General features: G+C 43.7%; 1 protein-coding gene across 2 annotated transcripts in view; it reads right to left on the reverse strand.

Moving 5' to 3' along the window:
• The window catches only part of OSTN (osteocrin), a 94,531-nt gene that overhangs the window by 75,931 nt on the left and 6,127 nt on the right, over positions 1 to 12,473 (reverse strand). The gene's annotated exons all lie outside the window — the stretch shown is intronic.

Consider the following 12,473-nt stretch of genomic DNA (forward strand, 5'->3'; position numbering starts at 1 on the left):
GTCTACACCAGAGCTAAGCGCCAGTGACCACGCCAGCCAGCCTTACCCTCCTGTCAGAGGGTTTCATTAAGCGTTTGGTTCCCTGTTGCTCTCATGGCGGCCTGCACGTGCTTGCTAAATATCCTGTGTCCACTCCCAAGGTATTTGCTGATACAGAAATCTCTTCCTCCCCCCCTGCCCCTCCTCCCAAGGCCCAGGGGCCACAGCACAAGTCACCATCCTGCTGGGAAATTTTCATTACATGAGGATGGGACAGAGGACTCAAGCTGGATGTGTATTATCAGAGAAGCAAAAAACTTACAACTGTACATCGTGCCCGCTCCTCTGAGCATGCCGTCAGCCAGCCAGGAGGCCCTGTAAGCCAGGCAGAGCGAAGCAAACTGGAAAACCCCTTCTCCTCCCACGCTGCTGCTGTGGTGCAACCGGGTGAATCTGCTCTTGGGCTGCTCTGGCACTGGGCCGTAGCACAGCTTGGCACCTTTGGCCCACTGTCTCAGCTTCCCTCCTTGCTGAAGCCTTAGGGTTTTCAAGCCTTAAAACTGAAGAAACGTTCCCATTTTCCAAAGACTAAAGAAAGACCGTTGTATTCCCTCCTTCCCAACATACCCTGCCCTCAGCCTGCCTCTGCCCTGCTTTTTCAGATGGCCACAACAGCCATGCAGACCCAAGGGGATGAGATCCATTTGGTACAAGACAGGGAAGTCAAAGTCAAATAATCTAGTTTTGAGATGTAAATGAGGGCTTTTTGTTATTAAACTCAGAGGTAGAAAAGTCAGGTTCCCTCTCTTCAGGCACACAAGTAAATCCATCTAGCTTCACAGAATGACATACTGGGTCATAGTCAGCAAGTGGGCAGGATGGATGTCCCCAGATATTTAGCTCCCCAGCATCCCAGGAATGAGGAACAGCCCTACTTGACTCTATTCAGGTGAGATTCAGCATCCAAATTTCCAGCAGAACTTTTCAATGGACCTACCTGAGAACCAGCTCGTTCCTTTAATTTCATTTTGCTGCAGGTGACCCTGCTTGGGCAGGTGGGTTGGACTAGATGATCTCCAGAGGTCCCTTCCAACCTCAGCCGCTCTGGGGCTCTGTGATCCATTTCCCTATTACCATCTGGAATAAAAACAGGAGTAAGACTTGCCTCTGACTGTACCGACAACTTTAAGACACTTATATTACAAAATGGACTATACAGGAAGGGATGTATTTCAGATTAATTATCACTTTTAAAAGATCACCTATAAATCTCCTTCAATTAAAATTTAAGCCAGAAACTGTGTGTGTATATATATATATGTGTGTGTGTTTATATATATATTTATATATATATATATAAAAAAATCAGTAGTAACCACTATAGCTCAAGGGAGGCACCAAAGCCAGTATCACCTGAGTAGATCATCTAATGTGAAACCCAAACTTTTTTTTGCCCCAATATTTCCCATGCAGGATGCCTGGCTCTTCTGTGGATGTTTAGTTAAAGAGCTCAAAAGGTAATCTTGTTCTATCCCACTCTGCTTTCTGTCACTGCAGAAGCCATATAGGATTATTTGTTTGTTTATATGATTCTTTTTTTTTTCTTTCCCCATAGACTGAAAAATTCAGAAAACCCAAAAATGTTAGCCAAAATGTTAATTCTGGGGAGGAGTAAGGAAAAGAGGTTGCCTGCTAAGTACTGGATCAGCTCCAATAAGATAGCTTTGAATTTCTATGGTGCAATACAAATAAATAGTAAAGTCAAAAGGTATTTTGGAAGTGTTTGTATTTCCTATTTACAAGTCTGAGATTATTGCAAAAAAAATATTTTTAAGAGTTTAAATTATATTTTTACTTTTCACTTGTTTCTTTCTAAATCTTTAAATTTCTTATTCACCAAAATGCTCAAAGAATAAGCCACTCCTCTAGTGCTTAGCAAAGTATAAACACCCATGAACCCGCTGCTGCTCCAACTGTCACAGCACTTACAGGAATTACATCGTTGCATATCAACAGCCTCAAGTCCTTCTCATTTTCACGACTATTTAGTCCTTCACTCAGCCCAGTAATTCCTGAGGATCTTGGCTCCCCATCTCTAAAACACCAGCAGTAAGTAATATTTAGAAAGGACACGCTAATGTCAATGCTGGGCATTAAAGAGTTCAGTTTTCTGATAACCAGCCCTCTCCTTATTTACGTCACATCATCTTAACCTCCTGAAAATCTGTTTTTCTGGTCTCACATCACCCCTCAAATCTTTACTTTGTATGCCTTCATACATCCCTGTGACAATCACCTTGAAATATGGTACGCCAATCTAATAATGCTTAAAGTGGTGTAGGTTTCCAGTACCAGAGCCCAAGCCAGAAATGCTAGCAAAGAAAGCAACCAACGACAACACAAGTATTACCGCTGAGTAAAGCCCAGTCCCTCAACAGGGATTACTTGAGAAACATAAAGTCATATACGTTTATGTGTGCATGCAATATATGCCTAATGCCTTCGTCTAATTCCCTTCTATTCTAAACAAGTCCATATGCCATAAGGGAAAGTTGCTACCATGAACCCACACTGCAACAGCACCTCATTCTGCTTTCTGTGCACAAATCCCAGTGTAAAGGCAGATGGAGGGGCCAGTTGTGTTAAACCCAGGTGATTATGTCACAGGTTTGGGGTTTTGTTTTGTGTTTTCTTAACCAGCAAACTGTCCATTAACTTTTCTGAGCACAGAAAGCAGAAGGAGAGGAATTTGTGAAGTCGGTAGTCCATATGGCTGGTAGTGAGTTAATCTGCGTCTAAGCAGCAGGTAGCATGAGCCAGGCTGTCTGTTGGGGTTGTTAGTAACCTAGGGGCAGATCATGGAACAGCAGGGAAGAGGATAAACTCAGCCTACAAATACAGTCAGGAATGTGGCAGGAAATTATTTTTGAAAACATACTCTGAAGCATAATAGCAACAATCAGACAGTTGGGCTGGGTGTATGAAATCTATCTGGAGGCGGGGCGTACAACAGGAGCACACACAACAGGGTGATAAAACAGATTAGGTAGGTAGGTGTGTGTGGCCATATGTAGAGAAAAATATACATTGCTCATATAAAAATGAAAAGTATGTCTGCATCAGAGTATACCTTGGCAAACATAGCTTTCCCCTACAATTCTACACAAAACAAGGAAAATCTATTTGCTTGTATTTCAGGCAAACCATCTACCAAATAGCTTTGAAAATGTTTCAATTAAGTATTACATCAACATCAAAGAACAAAAGGTAGAACGGCAGAAACTGAAAGGTTCAGGCACCAAGAGAAATAAAAAAAAAAAGAACTGGGCAGGGAGTAATACAGGACAGATAGCCAAGACCTGGGAAGTGCAGAAAGACTTGCAACCTAAGACAACCTGGAGCACATTTCTCGGACAGACCAAAAAGAGAAGCAAATCTAACGATATTTTCTAATTTAATTTTATTTTGAAAATGTCATTTAGTAAGAAATTTGTTATTTTAAGTTTTGTCACAATTCAAGATGAGGATAAGACAGCAAATCACTGTCTTGGCTGCAACATTTTATTTTAGTCATCTTTCTAACTCAGCACAGGAAAAACCCCAGATAATATTAATCCTCCAGCTATCACCACCTTTGGGATGAGAAGTGGTACACGCGGAAGAAATTAAGCAACATGACACTGGAGAGCTGGATAAATGGTCCTTATTAGGGGAAGAAGGAGTGAAAGTTAATCAGTTGATCTTTATGGAGAATATGTTGATACAAAGGTACCAAAGGACCAGGCGGCTCTGGGGAGACCTCATACCAGCTTTCCAGTACTTAAAGGAGGCTTATAAAAAGATGGAAAGCAACTTTCTGCTCAGGCAGATAAATGACAGGACAAATTGGAATGGTTTTAAACTAAAAGAGGGGAGATTTTGATTAGATGTTAGGAAGAAATTCTTCACTTAGAAGTTGGTGAGGCACTGGAACAGTTTGCCCAGAGAGGTTGTGGATGCCCCATCCATGGAGGTGTTCAAGGCCAGGTTGGACAAGGCCCTGGGCAACCTGGTCTGGTGGGTGGCATCCATGCCCATGGCAGGGGTTGGAACTGGATGATCTTTAAGGTCCCTTCCAACCCGAGCCATTCTAGAGTCGATGAATTAGTGCATTAGTAGGACTTCTAGCCTAGCTTCAGCAGAGAACAGCCCTCTTATCTGCCCCCTAACAAATTAGGGGAGTCTAACACACAGCGAGATACTCGAAACTTTCCATCACAAGTGAGAGCTATTCTTCCCCGAAATTAAGCACCAGAACAAATCTAACATGACAGATGTCATTTGTACTACATATTAGTGCACTACAGGAAAGCCACAGCCGCTAGTAATGCACGCTTTATAAAATCCTCCAGCACAGACTGTGTAGTTAATAGAAAAGAAAGGAAGCAGTAAGGAATGATTTTATCCAGTAATTCTGACCTTCTCTGCAGCCACTTGGAAATACACAATTTTTCTGTGAGTGGCAAATTTTTGAAACTCAGGTACCAAAAAAAAAGGCCTGCTCTTTTAAATAGGAGAAGTAGCATCCCCTTTAAGTGTATGAAACCTGCAGACAGATGCTTCCATCTCAGGAGAGCACTAGAACAAGGTTCAGGTCCAAACAAAGTCATGCAGCGGGTAAGTTCTGAAAGAAATAACATTTTGGGGGGCTAACACCTGTCCCCAAAATTGGAGAATGACAGCAAAAGGGGACTTCAGAGGGCTGGCTGCAACTCTGTGCCCCAGTCCTGGCATCACTCGGGCAGGCACAAGCAGTGCGTGGCAGTTTGCCCTTGTAGGTGATTTTGTCAGGTATCTGCACCGACCAGCTGGCACTGCCCAAGTTCCCAAAAGGAGACAACACTAAGATCCCTATGCCGGAGCACAGCTCCCGTTTCTGACGGGCCAAAGGTACTTTGCACTGTTCAATTCTTTAAAGAACAAATGGAAAACTGTCAAGTTAATAGGGAGTTTTTGTGTGTGCTAATTATAGCACACAAAAACCCATTGTCTGTGTCCAAGCCTGGGTCACACTGTTGTTACAAAGCTTTTGTAACTCTACTAATGCCTTTAATATAAGCTCCTATTAATTGTATATTCAACTTAATCCTAAACTCAGTGCTACTGGATTGCACTAGCCAGGCAGCTGACTGTAATTACAGCGTGCTTATAGTGTGCTTAACCTGCATTTATAAAGCACATTAATTCTCATGATTCTGTTTTAATTTGGTGCAGGATTGACAGACAGCCTTTTGAGTTTTCTCCCCAGAACTGACCAGCGTTAGCAGCAGCCAGGTAAATACACCATGCTATATGGCTAATATGACTCACTGTTGCTTTGGAAGGAGGTGGCATGGTGCTTCATCCTCCCTTGGATAACTGGAACCACACCGTCCTTCCAGCTCTCTGCAAGCTGTCTTTTTTGTTATAAATACTGCTTCATTAGAAAACTTTACTTCCAAAACAGCTCCTCTGTTAGAAGGCACATACAGAAGCCCAGGAGAAAAAAAAAAAAAAAAAAAAAAAGGAGCTCATATGATTGTCACAGATGCTGAAGGATCTCCAGATTTCAAAACAGAGTGTTTCCCTATTTCCCTAACCAAGAAGTCCCACAGTCCCAGGCCACCTCCCAGTCTCTCAGTAATTACAGAAACTGGGTAGGGAGAAGTATTTCCTCGACTGTTTTGGAACAGTTTTGGACCGATACAGCTGTACCTGCAGATGACTGTAGATCAAACGCAAACATCACTTTGCATGTTTGTTTTCCAAGCCTATATTGAAAAACTCGGAGCAGCACTGATAAAATCCAGCATGTTGCATAAATTTGGAGAGAAGCCAACGCCTCATTTACTCAGTTGGCTCTCAGCCCATACAAATTGCCACTTTTGAATGACTTAAGAGCACTGAGGCATACAGGTCTTCCTGGTGCTATTGCCATGAGCTATAATAGGATCAGGGTGCAAACTACTTGCGTGCTGTAGAGGACAAGATGAGCGGGCCACACAGGACCAAGAAGTGTTTGAAGTTTTAGGATGATAACTGTGGCTTGTCTGCATCCAGCACCATCGCCACATCCCTGACACATTCCAATTAGCAGGTAGCTCCTGCCTACAAAGTTCTCCCAACTAACAAATTGTCTTTGTGGCATCTTCACCTTTTTTTTTTTTTTTTTTTTTCCTTCTTCTTCTTTCTCCCCCTCCTGGTTGTTCAGGAAAGTCACAAATAGTAATAGAGAAGGCCCTGTGGGGAGATACCAGAAAGATCAATGGTCTGGATACCAGGAAAGAGGAAGAAAATAACATGTTGCTTGTTCTGAATAAGTTTGCTGAAAGAGGAAATGGGATAACTTTTTGTCCAAGGAGCACAGGACGTGAAGCAATGGACTTAAGTGGCAACAGGGATGGTTTAAGCTAAACATCAAGACAATTTCCACAGAGGTATGGTGAGGTATATACCAGTAAATATCAGTTCTGTATTTTAAGAACTGGCTAAGCAAACACCTGTCAGGCAGAGTTTAGGCATAAAAAGTCCATTTTAGGGCATGCAGCCAGGCCTAACAACTTCCCAGGATCTCATACAGACATCTTTTCTAAGATTCTTTTAAGCTTTATTTACCTTTTTTGTGTGCCTGCCTGCCTACTTCTCTATTATTAGCCTTTCCTTTGGCAAAGTGGTTTAAATGGTAACACATCACCTTATTATACAACTTGAAGCCAATATCTAATGTTTCTCTCATTCATCTACTGGAAAAGATTAACTACACTGACATATATTTTCAATCGAAATGTTCTTTGAAGCATGATGGATTTATGCACAAAATGCTAACCTTAAAAAAAATCAATTTTTTTTTGGAAAACATCAGGTTCTCAATGAAAACCTCCGCGTTTTAGAAGACAGTTTTTAGCAAAAACTGTTTTTAAGTTTTCACAAGAAAAAAGTAACTTCCTAGCTTGAAGTAATGGCTGCAGTATTCCTTTCCTGATTCTTTTTTGCCATTTCCTTCAAACTCCCCATTAGTGAGCCATTTTGATTTCTTTACTTTGTAAAGATGAGCATGTGTTTTTCATAAAACATAAAGGCAACCAAAATATTAAGACTAAAAATGTTGTTTATATTGTATAGATAGCCATTACACATGCGCATGTATGCATGGGCGACACACCAGCCATACCTCATCTTTCTAGATTCATAACCTGCTTAATCTCTGTTTAACTAAATCCAACCAGGGAAGCCCTCTGTCCCCAAATGCTGCTCTGCCTTTATCCCAACAGGCGAGCTCTGGGCTCCTCCGTGGATGTGATTATTGCTGTACAATTCCTTGCCTTTCTCTCAGGGCCCTTCTCTTTATGCAGGATGACTCATTAGCCTTTTTCCCCGGTGGGGAGCTGACATCCAATTAACTAGCTGACAGTCCTCTAGTGGCTCCCACTAGTCCTGTAAGGCTCTGTTTACAAACACAGGCTGTTGCGCCCATAAGGGAGGGGAAGCTGAAAGTCCCCCTGCCAGGCCAGTTTGTTCAAAATCTTTAGAGCCCTTCAAACAATACCTTTGTACATTGAAGATCGGACATATTGCTTGCAGCAGGATGCAAGTCATCCTAATTGCTGCATCTGCGTTTGGCGGGAAAGGGAGCAGCAATTGGTATCAACACAGGAGCATCGCGGCACGGCAACTGCTAAGAGCTGGATTTCTGCTGGGAAGCCAAAGACAATTAGCAGACAGGGAAACACAGTCAGAAACTTCCTAGTCAGACCCTCCTGAATATCATATAGGATTTTTGGATCGTGATTTAAATCCTAACCTGCACTCCCAGCTCCCTTTCTGAGTTAGGTACAAAACCCCTCACTGATCCAGACACTTTCAAACCTGAGCTCAATTACTTCAACGTTCACGAACACCACCTCCTCTTTTGAAATAACATGCACTTGTCACAAACCAAAGCAGTGGCTGTTTTTTAGAAGTGAGGAATGCTGACACCACCTTGAGAAGGTCTTCACTGCCCCACTCCGCTTCACGGGGTAAGGAATCGAAGGGAAATGGGTTCTGAGAGAAAATGACAAGCACCAAATCCTGCTTCTCCTTTCCTCCAAAGCTGCTTTGCACCACGCAGACATGCTAATAAGGCATTATGCTGGGCTTAAGTGCTATTCCATGCAGATCTCTTCCTCACATTAATAGAGCAACATAAATGAGAATTTATTGAGGATTTAAGCCTGAATGTTTAATATCAGACAAAGAACTGAGACAGCTCACAGCAGAGATGCTGACATAGTGATCTCGATAAGGAACTATTGTTATTTGGTTACAATAGCAGGCAAAGCTTTCCATCAGAGAAGATCCCTACAAGCAAATACAAAGCAAAGGCTTTAGTCAGAAAAACATTGGAAGAGCAGCCTTAATAGCTTAAGAATTTATTTCTCTGCTTCCTCTAGATGACTTAACATGGGATTAACATCTCAGCATACTGAACCTGTAGTACAAATTACACGAGTGCTTCCAACCTACAGCAGCGCAGTCAGCCAGGTGAGCTCAAACCACCTTCAGCAGCCACTTGAGTTTACACATGGGTTTCCCACATGTTGGTCTCCAACTCACCTGCAGCATCCTCTCCCAGGCAGTGATAAGAAATAGCTGAGGGACAGGCACCTCTTTGGTCCAACATCTGTTTCTGCTCTAACCATCTAAGCACAGCCTCCACTAAGAAAAGCTATGGCTGTACCTGGGAGAATTATATTCCGAACATGCATACAGACTCTATCCACTAATTAACTGTTCTACCTCATTACATTTTAAGACAGACAATGATAATTGCCACGTGCATCGTGGTATGACACCGGCTTGGCAGCCACGAGCCAGTCAGCAGGGCAGTGCCCAGCAGCACATGAGCCGTGTCCTGTGTCACTGTCCCATACCCTGGGCAGGCTCCAGCTGCTGCGTGGTGTGAGTGAGATCCTGCTCTTACCTAAGCAGGAACCCACAGAATCATAGAAAAACTACGGCTCAATTCCAAATTTAGCTCATGCTTCTCAGGACCTGCTCCAATCAAGTTATGAAAACCTCCAAGAACAACGATTTCACAGCCTCTCTAGCCCCTACTCCAGTGTTTAGTTACACTTATCATGGCTTTTTACCCCCTCATATCTAATTCTCATGTAACTTGTCTCAGTTTTTGGCCACTTGACCTTTCACTATGCATGTCTGAGAAGAGTCTTCTCTGCACTCCCCCATGGCAGCGGAAGACCACTGTCAGACTCCCTCAGCCCATTCTCCAAGCTAAGCAAGCCCAGCTCCCTCACGCTCTTCTCACACATCATGTGCTCCAGCCTCCTGACCAACTCAGCGGCCCTCCTGCTGTACTCTCCAGCTTTTTAGCATCTTTCTTGTACTTCGAAGACCGAAACTAAATGAAGTACTTCAGATACAGCTTCACCAGTGCCTAGCAGAGGTGAGCAGGCATGCCCAGGATACAGGTAGCCTTCACTGCCTGCTTCTGCTTTGCCTGGGTAGTCACAGACAAGTTGTTTGTTGGTTGTCTGAAATCATACATCCCTGTTGTTCTTTCTGCTGCCTAATATTAAAATTGCTATATTTCTATCCTCAACACTTCCAGTCAAGCAAACTATGAGAACCTTAAAATTGTTTTAAATTCATTATGATCCAAACAGCAACAAGCCCACTCTTCCTGGAGACCATGCGCACCCATGGAAAAAAAAATAGCCTCTAACTACACCATTTTGAATTCTGTGGCATAGCCCAATTCACTTGTGAAAGACCAACAGATGGACGGAAAGAGACACTCTCCTCCCCCTTTCACTGGTGTCAATTCCCATTAAACACTCCTGTGTCCAGACTATGCATGCTGACCACTCAATGCAGAGAAAATTGCAATTCACCTTGATGAACTTCCTAACAAGTTCTGCGTGCCTCCCTCCTTCTTCCTCTACCAGCCACGCACGCTCTAAATTTTCCCCTAATTAAGTCCGTACTAAGCACCGAAAATCTGCAGGGTCCTCTCAGACATCCCTTGTCCCTTTCTGTGGGGACCCTCCGGTTCCCCAGTGGTAAGCCCACGGGCAAAAAGCTGACATCTGTGCGGCAGCTCGCCGGCTGCAATCGCAGGTACAGCATGTGTTGCACCTTGAACTACCGTCTCATTTCAGACCCCACCGTTGAGACCAATTAAGTACAGAGCATGCAAGGAGCCGACTGAGTGTCGCGTGCTGACTATAACCACAAGGACTGAGAGGCCACAAATCTGTTATTACCAAGCTGTTCCTGACAGCAGCATGCTGCCTCCTAACAAAAAGGATAGATTAGGATCAATCAGGTCTCCCTCTGGCTTGTCAGTGGGACTTTGGACCACAACTTCCACCCAAAACTTTCCTCTTCTGCTTCTGAACACCTAGCCAGCTCCAGGCTAACAAGGTGTCTGCTGAGTCAAGCATGAGCTGAACCATATGTTCATAATTAGTTACCTTCTTGCTTTGTCGCTAGAGGCACTATCAATAAATCAGCGACAGCCCGCAGTGGCCTTAGGAGATGCAATGAGCCACCCCCAGCCAGCACGCACCCCTCCCTGCCACACAGGCGAGCGGCCGAATTTCATTCCAGCTGTGGCATTGTGAAGTGAATTACCTTTATCCTCAATTTAAAAAGCCAGCATGAAATCAAGAGACTCGAGAAAAAGAATAGAGAGAAAGAAAGAAAAGAGGAAGGGGTGGGAGCAGAGGGAAAAATCCTAGCAGGTCAACTCAAAAAAGCCTGGTGAGTGACGGGCTACAGGGATGTACCTGCTTAACCCGTTGCTGTAAGGCTGCCTGATGGCAGCATGCTGACTTCCAAAGCCATTTCATCTCTTATTCCTCAGTGCTGCAGTCAGAGGTTTCTTGTTAAACACTGAAGGGGGGACTCAGTGATATAGTTGTTTCTAAACCAGTCAAACATAATGTTAAGTAGCAGCCCAGCCAGTAGGTAAAGCAGAACTAGGGCCACCAGCTTGAGGGCGAGACAGAGTGGCTGGGAACGCTGCCACGAGGCGAGTGTGCTGCACTGAATGCTGTGCTCAGCCTCGCACGTGAGCAACAGCAGCACGACTAGGGGATACCTTGCAAACAACCAAATTTCCAGCAGGCTGCACAGCGGTCATCAGCGCTCACTGCTCCACTCTGAACCTCAGGAGATGCAATTATACGGAGAAAAAGAAAAACACTTTTTTTAATATCATTGAAAACGGTAAGTTACGATAGGCCCAGTGGTGGGCCAGTCCTAAGTGTGCCACACTGAAAAAGCTCCTGTGTTTTCTGTTCATTGATATCAGACTGAGATCAGTTACTGCTCTGATTTGGGATGGCACAGGGCAATAGTCATGCTGCCTGCACTAAGCCACATTCCCTGTATCAATGGAGAGTGCTGGAGACTTCTAGAAAAGGATCCGCAGCACTTGAATCAGGAGCCTGCCCATCCTAGGGGCCTCGCACCTCCACGCACTACAGAGATTCTTTGTAGGAAAACCAGCCTAACTTAAGGACTTAGACTCAGGTGACCTGAATATCACTGAAAATTAAGTGCTTAAATGATTGTAGTTAACTGCTAGTGCAGTCAGCCTTCCTGCACCAAAACAAAGTCTGTGTTTGCAGTGTTCCAGTTAGCAACTTGTGTTTGGTTAGAGATGCACTTGATGCTGTAAGGCAGAGGAAGTGCTATCACCCTCAATTTCACAAGCAATTTTTTTTTTATTATTTATTATTTATTTCCCTCCCCTCCTTTAGATAGTCTCTAGAAGCTCCCCAGCTGCCTGCGTGCACCCTGAAACACTCTCCTCCCCACAGCCCAGCACTCCTCTCCCATTCAGATCCAGGAACTGGCACCCTCTCAGGCAATCTCAGAATAAACTTGACACATCCCAGAGGATGTGGAGAAAAAGATTCAAGATTCTTTACAGCCAAAAGCAAGCAAGAATAACTTTCTAGCCCAGCGGTCAGGATATACCTCCCAGATGAAGACAACTCATGTCCTGCTTCCAGCACTCTTTCAGATTTTACAGTAAACATTTGCTGGCCAGAACCCACAAACAGCTGCTAGTGCTGAATTGAGAGGCTGGCCCTTCCCTCCCAGACAGGTGCTTTAACTGGTGGGCTGGAGCCCTGCTCTTGGTTAAGTATTCTCCCTTTGCCAGGAGGCTCTTTTTCTTCATTTTGATGCACTAAAAGAAAAAACAACCAACTATGGAAAAAAAAAAAAAAACAACTCCTACATAATTTTAGAACACTTCTACATTTTAGTTATCAAACCTATTCACTGAAATTTTCAGTTCTGTCCAATAAGGGGGGAAAATGTATTTATTTTTACATGCTCTCCTCTGTCACTGAGACACCTGAACGAAAACCAAACAGAACTACGTTGTTCTGAAAAAGGCTGAGTTTTAAAAATCTGGACTAATTAAAAATCAGACTTGTATAAAACACAAGTAGCTAAAG

The sequence above is a fragment of the Cygnus olor genome, chromosome 9 (assembly GCF_009769625.2).
Source record: "Cygnus olor isolate bCygOlo1 chromosome 9, bCygOlo1.pri.v2, whole genome shotgun sequence".
Taxonomy (NCBI): domain Eukaryota; kingdom Metazoa; phylum Chordata; class Aves; order Anseriformes; family Anatidae; genus Cygnus; species Cygnus olor.